At 45.0% G+C, this 12,657-nt stretch overlaps 1 protein-coding gene across 1 annotated transcript in view; it reads right to left on the minus strand.

Moving 5' to 3' along the window:
- Positions 1 to 203: 203 nt before the first annotated feature.
- The window catches only part of SLC39A11 (solute carrier family 39 member 11), a 434,680-nt gene continuing 422,226 nt past the window's right edge, over positions 204 to 12,657 (minus strand). Inside the window, exon 11 of the transcript XR_012634741.1 lies at positions 204 to 217. The gene's annotated coding sequence lies outside the window, so the exon portion shown is untranslated. The remainder of the gene's footprint in view (positions 218 to 12,657) is intronic.

A 12,657-nucleotide genomic window follows, 5' to 3' on the forward strand; every position in this document is an offset into this window, starting at 1 on the left:
TTAAAAGTTTTGTGGCCTCCTCCTTTCTGCTAAAGATGCAGCAGGAAAGGCTTTGGAAGGTCTGATTGACAGCTCAGGTTTCAGCTCTCCGTGTCTGTCAAAAGCCAGCCCCATATTCCTCACTCCTGCCACCAGTTCCTCTGCCTGGCCGAGGCTTAGCTGCCAGGGAGTACCGGGGCAGCCGACCTGCCGCCCTCCTGCCAGCCCTCACAGCCCCCTGCTTCACAGTGAGTTGGGAAAGGAAAATCTTTGGCAGTGAACTCTAAGGCTAGAGGACATAAATGCAAAAGGTTTCTTACTACAGAGCTAACTGCACTGGACAGGGAGATTGTCTGACCACAGCGAGTTATATTTACGTAGCTGCTCATTCTTGTTCCACTGACTGGCCCCTAGAGCCAAACTTCCCCAGACAGCAGTGGGCTTTGATGAAGCCTTCAGGGACCAATCTGATGACCTTGCTCCAGCAAAGTGTTCATTCACCTGCTTTATTTCAAGCATTTCCACAAGACTTATCAGCTTTCCTGGGATTCTGCATGGGCTCCAAGCTTACGACATGCGCTGTGCTCAGTGTCGGGCTGGGCTGGGACATGTGGACCTCATAGCATGACGTTGGATAAGATTATCCCCCAATTGGCCTGGCAGTAAATTCTGAGTGACTTCTACTGTCTCTGCTTTCAAATTATTCTTTACACTACAGAAACCCTCCTGCTCACACAATTTTTTTTCTTGGTGGTTGCCTTAAGTCCAGCTTTTCTTCATTTCATTTCCTTCTTACCAATCCTTTCACCCTTCGAAGATCCCTTGAAGAAATCCACAGAGCAAATTTGACTGTGACACCCTTAGATTACATCTCAAGGCAACTGCTAGGGATCCAGAAGGAAATACACAAAGCAAAGGGAAAGGGTCGGTTGAGCAGAAGGGCCAGCTGCCCGGGTGGTGGGGTGAAGGGAGAGCCCCAGCCGGGGTGGAGAGGTTAAATCTAGAGAGAATGTTTTGGACTCTGTGTACAGGGGTAATCTTTGCTGCTGACGATAAGTAAATACATTTTGTAGTGTGGGGAAACTGTGAAGTATATCTTTTCCAAGCAGCTTTCCATGGCAAATGTTGCAATTGTATCTGAAACGCTGTGGGAAAATTAGTGTCTCCAAAGACAAGGCCAATCAAATGGCTTTAATTTCTCTCCAGTTCAGGGAACCTCCCGAGATCCTATCTCCCCTCGGGTCAAGGACAGAGGCTGATATGTTTCCTTTTCATAGATAAGAAAACAAACAGCCTAAAAACCCGATTGAGCAGTATTTCAGAGGAATGCTGGTCTGATGTAGCAGTGCTGGCTTTGATGCATTTTTAAATGTATTCAAACTCTGTTCCTGAGTTTAGCTGATTATTTGTATACTGGAATTAATTTCAATGAATAGTTTGTGGTACAGTGGAGACCTGAAAGAAAAACAAACAAACAAGAAGAATGCTCTTAAAGATGTTTATTTTATTTTGATGTATGTTATGCAAAATACATCGTAGATGGAGAGATTAAAATCCTGACTGACAGCTTCTGTTCATGGAAAGCACCACAGAGGAAGTTGTGCGTGGTTCAGGACTGAACCAGGTTAGCAATGCCATCTCAGTCTGAAACAACAGGTCCGGATTGAAGATGTATCAGCCTGTCATTGAGTGGTTCGTAATCAGAGCAAGGGTGGGGGATGCAGGTTAGGACTGAGGTTTGTCAGCAGAGATGTGTGGGTTCAGTTGGGAGATAGACATCAGGCCAAATGCAAAGCAGGGGAGGTGGAAAAAGGCAATGCAATCTGCTCCATTGTCTTACAAATTAATTTCCCCTTCACTTCACAACTTTTTATCTTTTTTTTTTTTTTTTTTAAATCACCCTTGCTATTATTTTAAAGCAATTAAAACATAGAAACAAGACCCAAGGAAACACCCACTGCATTCCTGGGATGATCTGTCTGTGCTCCCTGCATTCCACCCCAGGCACAGAGGTGGGAGGCAGCTGTGTGCCAACACCACCACACTCAATTCCCACAAGGGAAAAAACCATGGATAAAGTAGGATGATACAACCCAATTGCTTCCAATGAATACAAGGTCTGGAAAGAAGTCCCCCAGGGCCTTTTTCCAAGTGCTGCTTCAACGAGAGTGCACAAAATGCCTTCCACTAACCAGGACAAACCTATCTTTTTTTTTTAAAAAAAAAAAAAAAAAAAAAAAAAAAGCGCCAATTAACATTGCACAGTCTCCGCACCCAGATTCCTGCCGGTTGGCATTTCTGTACCTTGGATGCTGTGTGTCTTTGCAGCTGGATTCCTGAGGCTTAACACCTTAATTCCTGAAATGAGCCCCAGTTCTAATTCCTGATTTTAGGAAAACAACATTCCTCCCATTGAATGAAAACATTTGTACACAGTTCATAAACCATCTTCCTGAGGGGTGGGAGGGGAGGGGGCTGGAAGAGGAAAGCCTGCAAATGCACAGCAGTGCAGCATAGAAGTGCATTGTCTGTCAGTCCCTGACGCTGCTGGCTATAGGAGCCAGCTGCTGTTTGGGTAAGTGCTCTGTTCAAATATTCAAATCCCCCGCTGGACAGGGCTATGACCAAAACACTACGCAAATACTAATAAACACGTTGCGTAGAAGTCTCTGGATCGGGTCTTTCATTTCTCTCCACCAGTAACAGATTCAAATTCAGCAGCTGAACTCCCCTCGGCATCATTTCAGTGGGAGAGTGCCCCCCGGGTTTGCGAGCGACCTTGTCCTAGCACAGCTGAGACAGCTCCAGATCTCAGGTCAAACAACTCTTTTGCAAAGAGTAGAACAAATAAAACCCCATTCCTGCTGTGCCAGGAGGATATACCAGTGGGTACAGTTGCTCTACAGTTGCTGTGTTGCTTATATTCTTTGTGACTTAGAGGAGCCCATGATGGGATCCAGCACAGTCGATCTTGCAGTCTGTCTCCTCTGTGAGCCTGTGTTAGCCCAGCTAAACCCCGTGATTTCCCTCAGTGAGAGCAGAGTCTCTCACAATTACTGTTTTTGTAAGATCCATAGGAGCCACCAGTCTCCAGAGACATCAGGTTCAAAGTGGCCAATGAGTCCAAAAAGTAAGATTTTATAAGGAGAGATATGGACACTTGCACGTGCGGGTCTACCAGAGTCTCGCTGAGGAACGGCAGGGCTTGACTTGGAGCTGCACTTCGCATGATTTTAGGGAAGGGGAGGGAAAGCTCCATTGAGGTAAATTATTGCGTTGTCAGCCTTTGAGCACTGTGGCACCTCCTGGCTCAATCACAGAGTATGTTACGATTTTATAAGATGATCTTTTCATGGTGCTTCTGGATATAGTGGCTCGGAAAACCAATTCACTCTATGTGGTGGCTGATAAAATGGTCATACAAGATGAAAAGCAAGCGGGGGGAAAAAAGGAAAAGGGAAAAATAATCCAAATAAAAGATCCGGACAGCTAATTTTGCATCAGTTCTCGTCTCAAATGCCAGAGAAAACTTTTCTTGCACCTTAGAAAGCGCAGCGACGTGATAGCTGAGATGGCTGATAAAATACATTGAATGATGGCCCACCCTTGCCTCAGGGTATCTCTGCAGTGCACTAAGGGCTGTCATCATCACTATTTCTTTTTTTTGTTTGCTTTATTCACTGGGGAAGAGCAGAAGAGAAGATCCTACTCAGAATTTTAACGTGAAAGCGCATCATGCCAGAGAGAGCGCCACGAGACTAGCAGGAGTTAAGTCTCGTTTCTCCCCGGCCCACATGAGCGTGGGTCAGATGGACGCCGAGGGGGAAGCTGACGGCAGAAGGGGCAGACAAAACCCTTCTTACTGATCCTCGCTCACAGAAACACACAGGTGTGGATTCGTCCCACCTGAGCCAGGGGTCTCCACCCAGCAGATTCTCTGGGAGCAGTCTGTCATGACACCTTCGTTTTGAAAGGTGAAGTGGAGTAACGTTGGCACAAATTGACTAGGATAGTTCATTTGGCAACTAGATGGTGGAAGCTCCAGCACATGGTGTCCTTGCTGCAGGATTTGGTTTGGTTTTAAAAGATTGGCTCAGACAGAAATTATTGTGTGAAATCCTTTGGCCTGCATTCTGCAGCTTTGCCTAGAGGGTTTGGATGGTTCCTCCTGCCTCTTATATCTCAATTCTAGGAAAATGTAGGTGAGAAACAAGAGTGATAATGTGCCTACCTGCTTGTAGCTGAGAGTTGGGCTCTGCTTCCCTGCTAGAGCTCAGCATGTTAATGCACCTTGTCTCTCATGACTGGAAGCTCATAATCCACTCAACATCCTGCCAAGAACCTCATCCCAGTCATTCTGTCATAACAAACAGACCTCTTCCCCCATGGGCTGTGTAAGAGCAGCAAGAGTTGACAGAGAGGCTGACAAAAAGCAAGCAGAGGAGACAAAGTGAGCTCCAGTGGGTTCTAAGATATTTTTTTTTCTAGCACGCATTGCCTGTCAAGTTGCAGGATCCAGTCAATACAGTGAAATTACAGTCCTGGGGAAAAAAAAAAAAAAAAAAAAAAAAAAGAGGAGAGAGAGGGAAAAATTTGATTCCGAATTGGAGGGATTAATGGTCAAAAGAATGTTCTTCTGGGAGTAATCTAAGTGTTATATTTACATTTGGCTTGGAATTATTTGCAGTGAGGAATTTCAAATGCAAATATTTTAAAAGCGTAACATGTAGAGAGACACTGTGGGCACTTCTGTTTTCTCTAAAAAAAAAGAAGAAAAAAACGGTTTTCTTGACTATTTTTTATTGGAATCTTAATGAGACCATAATTACAGCAGGAAAAAAAAAGGAAAAATGTAGCTCTTAAAGGTTTGCTGTTACTGTACATACGGGCCTTGGATTCAAAAAAGAAAAAAAAAAAAAACCTAAATTTTTTAAAACTATTTATTTTCCAAAGTGGTGCATGGGAGGGAAAAAAATGACTTAGCTAAGTAAGTCTTGTCCATTTATGTGCTTAGTCTGTATTTTCTTTTTCTAAAAAAATATATATGAATAAATGTTGAAAGTAGGCATGTTCTGTTTGTCTTGGCTCTCCCCTTTATCTTGTTTTATTGTGTTACCCTTACAAGGGGTGCTTTAGGAACAGCAGATTTTTCTGGATTTCTTCTGAGTCGACAGCCAAGTGAGCACTCGGTGTCTTCAGGTTATTCTCTGTGTTTGTAGCTGCTTGTCTGTGAAGCTCCCGGTGGCTGAACGATGACAAGAGGACTTACACTCCTTGGTCTTCAGTTTGCTCTCCCTCTCCGGGAGCAGCCCCGTACTCTCTCCAGGACTCGTGTGAGCAGTATAAGCCCAGACCGGAGCCTGGCAGCAGAGATCAGCAGCGGGATCCCCACAGGCACAATTGTTTCATACCCTCTAGATCCCTTTTGAGGTCACCTCCGCTCTGTATGTTCTATATTCCCTAAACCTGCAGCTCACGGAGTGAGGGGTTTCCTTTCCTTCATGGGATGGTCACAATTCTAAATCACTTCTCATCAGCAGGGTTTGATGTCTCTAGTTCTTCCATGGGATATTTCAAGATCTCCAACTCTTTCCCCTCTTTTTATTCATAATTATTAATCCTTTATTTATTTTCTTTGCCTTTAAATTTGCTCAAGTGTTCAACATCTTTCTTTCACTTCTTCCCACCTTTATTTCTCTTGCTCCCCTCTCACGGATGCCACTTTAAGTGAGGAGCAACCATGTTAAAATAAAGTCCCTTTTTTCCCAAGGAAGAAAATGTCCATTTAATATCCCATATGCCCCTCAAAGCTGATGGAGAGGCAGAGCATGACAGGCATATTCTGTGATTCAAACCTTCTGGGTATTGGCAGGAGAATAAATCTTGTGTCGGACATAAGAGGACATCAGGAACCAGGGAAACTAACCTGAAGCTTTTGGAAAGGGTCCACTTAGCTGTCAGTCAGAAGGAGATAAACTTTACATGAAATAGGACCTTCTAAAGTCATTAGTTATCCACTTCTGCCAGAACCGCTGACACGCAGCTCTGGAGGAAAGCAACGAGAGGCAGCCAAAGAGAACAGAAAACAAACGTGAATGGCAATATGTCTCTTAAGAAAGTGCCTAGTACAAATGTGGGAACGCTTCCTGGTCTAAGTAAACCGGGTCTCAGAAAGACTCATGTCCAAATAGTATTGATCCACAGGAAAACTTTTGTTGCCTGGAAGTCCTGAAAACAAGATTAGATCATCTCCAGGCAGATGGATGTAGCTCTAAGCAAAGGGGAAACACAGCGAGTACCAGTTGTTCAATAATCTGTTTATCCGACTCCAGGAAGATCTGTTGCTTAAGAGAAAAAGGAAAAAGAAGTGGGGGGGACAGACTGTGGGGAAAGGACGTGGAGTGGCGATATTACTGTGTCAGACGTACATTTGGTATATATTAAACAAGCTACCACCACCTCCCTCCTCCTGCTACGCTCATACAAAATGTTCTTTAAAACCCAGTCCTTAAACCTTGCTGCCCTGGAAGATGCTCAGCTGGCTCCGCACGCTGGACACCAGACAGCAGTTTGCACGTGGAATCCGTCGTCCACAAAGTTGTCATTCTTTCGGCAGCGAAAGACCCCCACCCTCCCATGGACCGTGCTTCTCGCCCGGGCTTTGGGGAGCCGGCCCCCCCGCCCAGCAAAGGGGGTGTGAAATGCAGGGCTGACAAGATGCTGGTGCATAAAATAACAGCCCGGGTGAGCGGAGCCGCTTGTTTAACACATGCAGATAGCAGGGGAAGGCTAGGGAGGTTGCGCTGGTATACACCAGGTTCTGGCCCCAGATATTTTCCTTTGTTGTAAATAACAAGCGGTAGTTAAAAGGTGACACAAAGGGCTCCTTTAATCCTCACAGCATTCTTCCCATCCTGCCTGGATTCATTTGCTCCTGCGTTTCTCGTGATAACCACTCCAGGCAAAAGGCTTTATAATGCAGTCTATAAACTTCCACCCAGTGGAGCTCTGCCAGTGCCAACCAATGACCCAGCAGGCAGCAAGCATGTGTGTCTGTGCTGACTCAGTGATCCAAGTCTGCTTTTAATTTCCTTTCTCTAGTTTTCCTTCATCCTGCAAGAAATAACTGTGAAGTAAATCAAATGGCCTATCTCTGCGGGCTGCCCCTTGGCTTGGCACAGGACAAACAGGGGGAAGAGGCTGCCAACCCTGTGGCTGCCTGACAAAGTGGGTTCTGTTAGCACAGCGTAACTTACTGCAATAACAATCTGCTCCGAAAGCCAGCGGGGCTCTGCCTGCTATCATTTCCACAATGGCAGCGATCGCAGCCTCGCATTCCTGCTCCTCGGTGGAGCCAAAATCAGGAATCACTGAGGCTCGTGGAAATTTCTGGAGGAAAAAAAAAAAAAAAAAAGAGTTTGGGGTGTTCGGGGAGAGCTACTTGTGTGTTTAGCAAAGCTTTTTATTTTATCTTCAGCCTCGGGCTGAGAGCCCGGCCAGGGGAGGGGAAGGGAGCATTGACATGGAGAAGAGCTCTCAGCAGATTGTGTGAGGGCACAAGATGAGGATGATTTGCCAGGGAGTGCTCTGAGTTAAACCCAGGCTGGGCTCAGGGCACTGGAGGTCCATGTGAAACAGGAGACGCGTGCATCTGTGCTAACGGGCCCGCTGAAGAGCAGGGTAGTCTGGCTAAGTTCCAGCTTTGGCTAAATTACCTAAAACTCCTTTCAACGTTATGAGCTAAATCTGGTATTACCCACGTCTCCTTCCAGAACATTATTTAATGTTCCTGTGCAGTGTGAACAGCATCGCGCTCCATCCCAGAGGTACTTCACCTGCACTAACAAAGAGCTCCCCAGATAGGCCTTGTAGGACACTCAGCGGGCCAAACCCTGTGGCCCGCGTTCAGGCAAAGGCCCAACTATTGTTAATGTAACCAACACAACATTTGACCTTCTGTTCGGAAGGGATTTGAAACTTTCCGATGAAAAGCGCCTCAAAAATGCAAAACGTCGTATAAGCGAAGGGGCTCGGCAAATGCAATGGCTGTGAAATGAAAGACAGCTCGCTGCTGATTGATGCCATCAGAGCAGCCTCAAATATTTGTGATTTCTTTTCCCTTTTTTGCTCTGAATCCCTTTGGCTGGAACCTCTTTCCCTATCCAATCGCTACTCTAATTGTTGAAGATATTCAGGAAATGGCAAAGCCAGATCCTGGACCTGCCCTTGTGTCTAATGTCATCAAGGGAAGTTCAATTATTACCACTAACACAACACATGTGTTTAATAGGCACTTCAGCTGTCTGTTCGTGACACGTGTCCTGGCAGAACAATACCCTGCCAACTGTGTTGTAACACTATCCTCCACTGTGGAGCTGGAAAATCCTCTCCAGCACAACTGCCATTACCTCAGGTTTACCAACTCCCTTGAGGATCCTAAGGACCCTTGGGTTGGTGCCTGTTTCAGCTGATGTTAATTAGTTGAATTACGTAGTGAAACGAAGGGAAACTGTCTTGTCAAGCCACTGTGGAGCCATGGGAAGGGTGGGAGTTTGTTAAAGATTTAGCTCACGCTGCTGAACGTTTCGAACCCGTTGACTTTCCATTGGGTTGGCTTTTCCCTCTCCCTCTTATCACAGCATTTGCAATTAAAAATACATCAGCAGAGAGACGTACGTAGGACATCTGCGGGCACACCTGTGGCCTATGAACTTTTATCTCTGCTGTTACTTTTCAACAGATGTTTCATGCTTTGTTTTCAACAGCTCTTGCCCTGAATTTGTTATTGCCTTGAGTAAGTTCATTTTTAACAGCTGCCTGACAGGACTGGCTTTATTGCTTCTAATAGAAATACTCAAAACTCATCACGAAGGAGAGTAAGAGAGAAGGAGCCAGGTAGAAATAGAATAACTTAGTACGGATCAAACTTTAAAATATATTTACAGAAAGTTGAATTTACACTAAAAGCAGAGGCTAAATTCTCATCCTAATAGCACTCACGTGTGTTCAGTGTCTGTGCATGTGGGCAAAGAACTTCTAGACAAGTTGCTATTAGGGATGATGCTCAGCATCACTCCTTGGTTTGCCAGCGCTGTGTTGTGTGGGTCGACTCTACCTCTGTAAGTCCAACTGTTCACCCAAAAGTGAACAACGCCAGCAGAAAGTGGCAAGGCAGGAATACGTATGCTGAAAAATTAAATCAGCTTTAATGATGGATCATGTTTCAGCATAAGGTAAAGTTTCCAGGAAAACTCTTGAGTCCACTCCCAACCCCAAGTTCCTCTTTAAGAAATAAGTAAATGCATAAAAATATATATTCCTTTTCTGTATCTCTGTCTTTCCATGTGATTTCGTTTGCCGCATCTCTCCACACTGAAATCTAATGTCTGTCTTTTGTGGTGTTCTCCTGTAGAGAGGATGCACTGATGATCTCAAGTGAAAGGAAGATGATGACTTGTTTGAATGATCCCCAGGGTTATGAGAAAGATGATTGGAGAAGGGGGCTGCTTAGCCTCGGCTCTGATTGGGTTTGCTCTGTTTACAATGTGATCCTCAAAATAAGTTCTCAGGGTGTAATATCTCCCCAAGCCATAATATCATTCTAATAACTTAATTTATAGCCCTGTTTGTTTTCATTTATGGTTTAACAGACCAGCTGGCAATTAGGCCCTAATTATGCTGTTATGCAAAGTAGCTCCATTTATTTTTATAACATCGACTGCAGCATAAGCTGTATTTGTTTTTAATTGTGAAATCAACCATGGCAACATACCATAATGATCCATGTGTCACAGCTGGGAACGCTGCTCAGCTTGGCTGAGTAAGGTGCAAAAGAGCTGGATAGGTTACAGCACTCGGATTCCCCGTTCACATCCAGCCAGGGGACTCACACGCGAATGTTTTGTATTTGCCCGGGATCCAGCACCAGTCACCTGATGTTGCTACTTGTCCTCCTTTTCCCTTTATAATTTTTCACTGGGAGAAACCAAACCATGACATTCCACGCTAGCACAAGGCTCTACCGATTCCCTCTCATTTCTGGCAAGCCACGCGTCTTGCTGGACTCACGGGGGTGGGCCCTTAACAGCTCCTCGAGTAAATATTTGGGCATGTGCAGAAGGGAACTTTCAGAAGGGCTGGGGATCAGCAGACACATCCTGCAAGTCATCTCTGGCTTTCAGGTATTCAGTCCTAAACTAGCATACTACCAGAGGGAATTAATGCAGTCGTACAGACCCCTGCAGCACTTGGGTGCTGCTCCTCATCCGGAAGGCTTTGCAGAGCACAGGAAATGCCAGTTGTTCCTGCAGCAGGAGAAGGATGCACAAGACAGCTCAGAAGATCTCTCTTCTTCCTTCATCCTCCATCAGTCACATCTCCTCTTGGGATTCCACTTTCCCAGTTACCTTCAGTCTGAATTTCTCTCCTCTCTTAGCTTTCATTTTGCTCTGGTTTTTGCCACGTTCATATGATTCAAAGGGCTTGTTTTCAGAAACCAAGTTTGAGAATTCCCTCAGGTCTCCAGCTGTAGGTGGCTGTTGTCTTCCCAGATCTCCACTTGCCAAAAGCGCACACACACACACACACACACACACGCATGCAAGAAGACAGCTTAGGCTTTGTGACCCCAAATGTTTCAGAGATAGGGTGTGACTTGCATAGGGCTCCAAATGTTTAAATCTGTGTTGGCCAGAAGACATTGGGTCTGCAAAACAAGAATCATCATAAATCACGAGACTAAGGGGGTTGCAAACAACAGGAGAAACTACAAATGCCTTGCTTGTACATAGCTGTCTTCACCCATTGGACTTTTTCACAGAACTACTTGTCTTATCTTACTAGACAGGGACCAAACGGACATGAGTTCAGCTTTTGGCACAGCCACAAGCCTCTTGAATGATCTCAGACGAGTTACTGAGCGGGCTGCTCTTGAAATCTGCTCTGGCAAAAAGGTCTCTCCTTTCCCTTTCCCATCCTATCTGCTTGAATTATCCATTCTTTGAGAAAAGGCAGCGTCTTGCGAGTGTCTGCACATCTGGTGCCTCTGAGCAGTATCTGGCCTTAGAGGGAAATTGCTGCTTGCAGTTACCTGGGATTTTCAGCAGTGGGGTGTCTTCCCGGGCTCCAAAGCAGGTAGAAATTAAATCAGGTCATCTAATGTACTGGCTAAAAATTCAGCTACTGCCGAGGCCTCTGTTATCTCTTCCTGAGGCCCATATTCCAAACAACAATACCAGGATAAGTTACTCCAGGACTTTTTATTTTTATTTAGTACACTGGGAAACTGATACACAAAAGTTGACTTGTTCCCTCCAACTGAGCACATCGGTTGCTCGGTTCAGGATGGAAACTTTGTGTCCTGCCTTCTCCCCACCACTCAATCTGCTGAATGAAAGATGGTAGGGGAAGAAAAAGGAGCTTCCATCCCGAGAGTGCAGAAGCAAATGAAAATAACCGTTTTATGGAAAAATGAGTAAATATTTTTTCAGAATTTGTTTTTAAAACAAAACCAAAAAGAAATCAAACCCTTTGGAGTTTGGCTTTAATGCCGGTTGCATATCCTAGTGCTTTATTTTTGTTTGTTTGTTCAGAACCGGCCTGTCAATCCCTAATGGAAATAACTGGAGACGTGTGTGAATTAACACACACGCACACAAAAATGCAGACAGCAAGAAGAAGTCATTCCACAGTCTAGCCTTGTTAAAGAATACAGTCAGTTTCCAGCGGCAAACCTTCCCCCCTCAGTCTCTCTAGCCAGAGGAATTTCTTTCACCTCCTCAGAAGCTGCTTATTAAAGCTAGGCTGGTGCTGGTTCCCAGGTAATAGAACAGCAGCAAAGCTTAACTAATCTCTATTTTTACTGCAGTAATTAAACTGTGCACTTGCTAATAAAAAGGTAACACTTTAAATTAAGGCCCCATTTCTAAATGCTGTATTAATATTTATGAAATGATTACTGCATACAGCCACATTCTTTAAGGACTTATTAGTACGCGTGTTATAAAACTCAATTGTAATAAACTCTTAATGGTTATGCTCTGGTGAGCTGCAATTTTTTCAACCCTACAAGTGGCGTCTTCTTAAAATGGAAGGAAAATGCTCCTCCCTCCCCTAAAGCCCCCCAAAAGTTTTGTCTCTCTGGGACTGTTGGTCCTGGCTCAGGTACTTCTGCTCAGACATCCACAAGATGAGGTGGGATTTCATTGCTGGGGTATCCCTCATGCTCTCCAACCACTTTGGAAAAGTGTGGAATCTCCTGTGAAATCGTAGGGATCGTACGACCTCCTACAGCAGATCTGCCACCCCACACGTGTCTGGGTTCCTGCAGGGCCCTCCCAGAACAAGAGACACGACATCTGTGAGTCGGCAACTCAGAATCTATACACTAAGTCGGGTGACTCGGCTCCTTCCACAGTCGGCAGAGATAGGACTGCTGATGAATTTTCCCCCCTCTCTCCAAGGCATTTTGACATCTGTTTGGAAATTCCATGTGATCTGGAACTTCACTGAGTTTGTAGCTTCAGGGAGCACTTGAAGAAGGAACAGGGTGAGGTCACTCCCAAAAAAATTCAGACTTTCATCACCGTGGTCACTTCATGGGCCAGTAGATACAGAAGAGAGAGATCAGTGTTCTGTGAGCAACGAGGAAAGTACTTAAATAGATTATTTTATTCACAA

Source organism: Athene noctua, chromosome 18, assembly GCF_965140245.1.
Source record: "Athene noctua chromosome 18, bAthNoc1.hap1.1, whole genome shotgun sequence".
Lineage (NCBI taxonomy): Eukaryota > Metazoa > Chordata > Aves > Strigiformes > Strigidae > Athene > Athene noctua.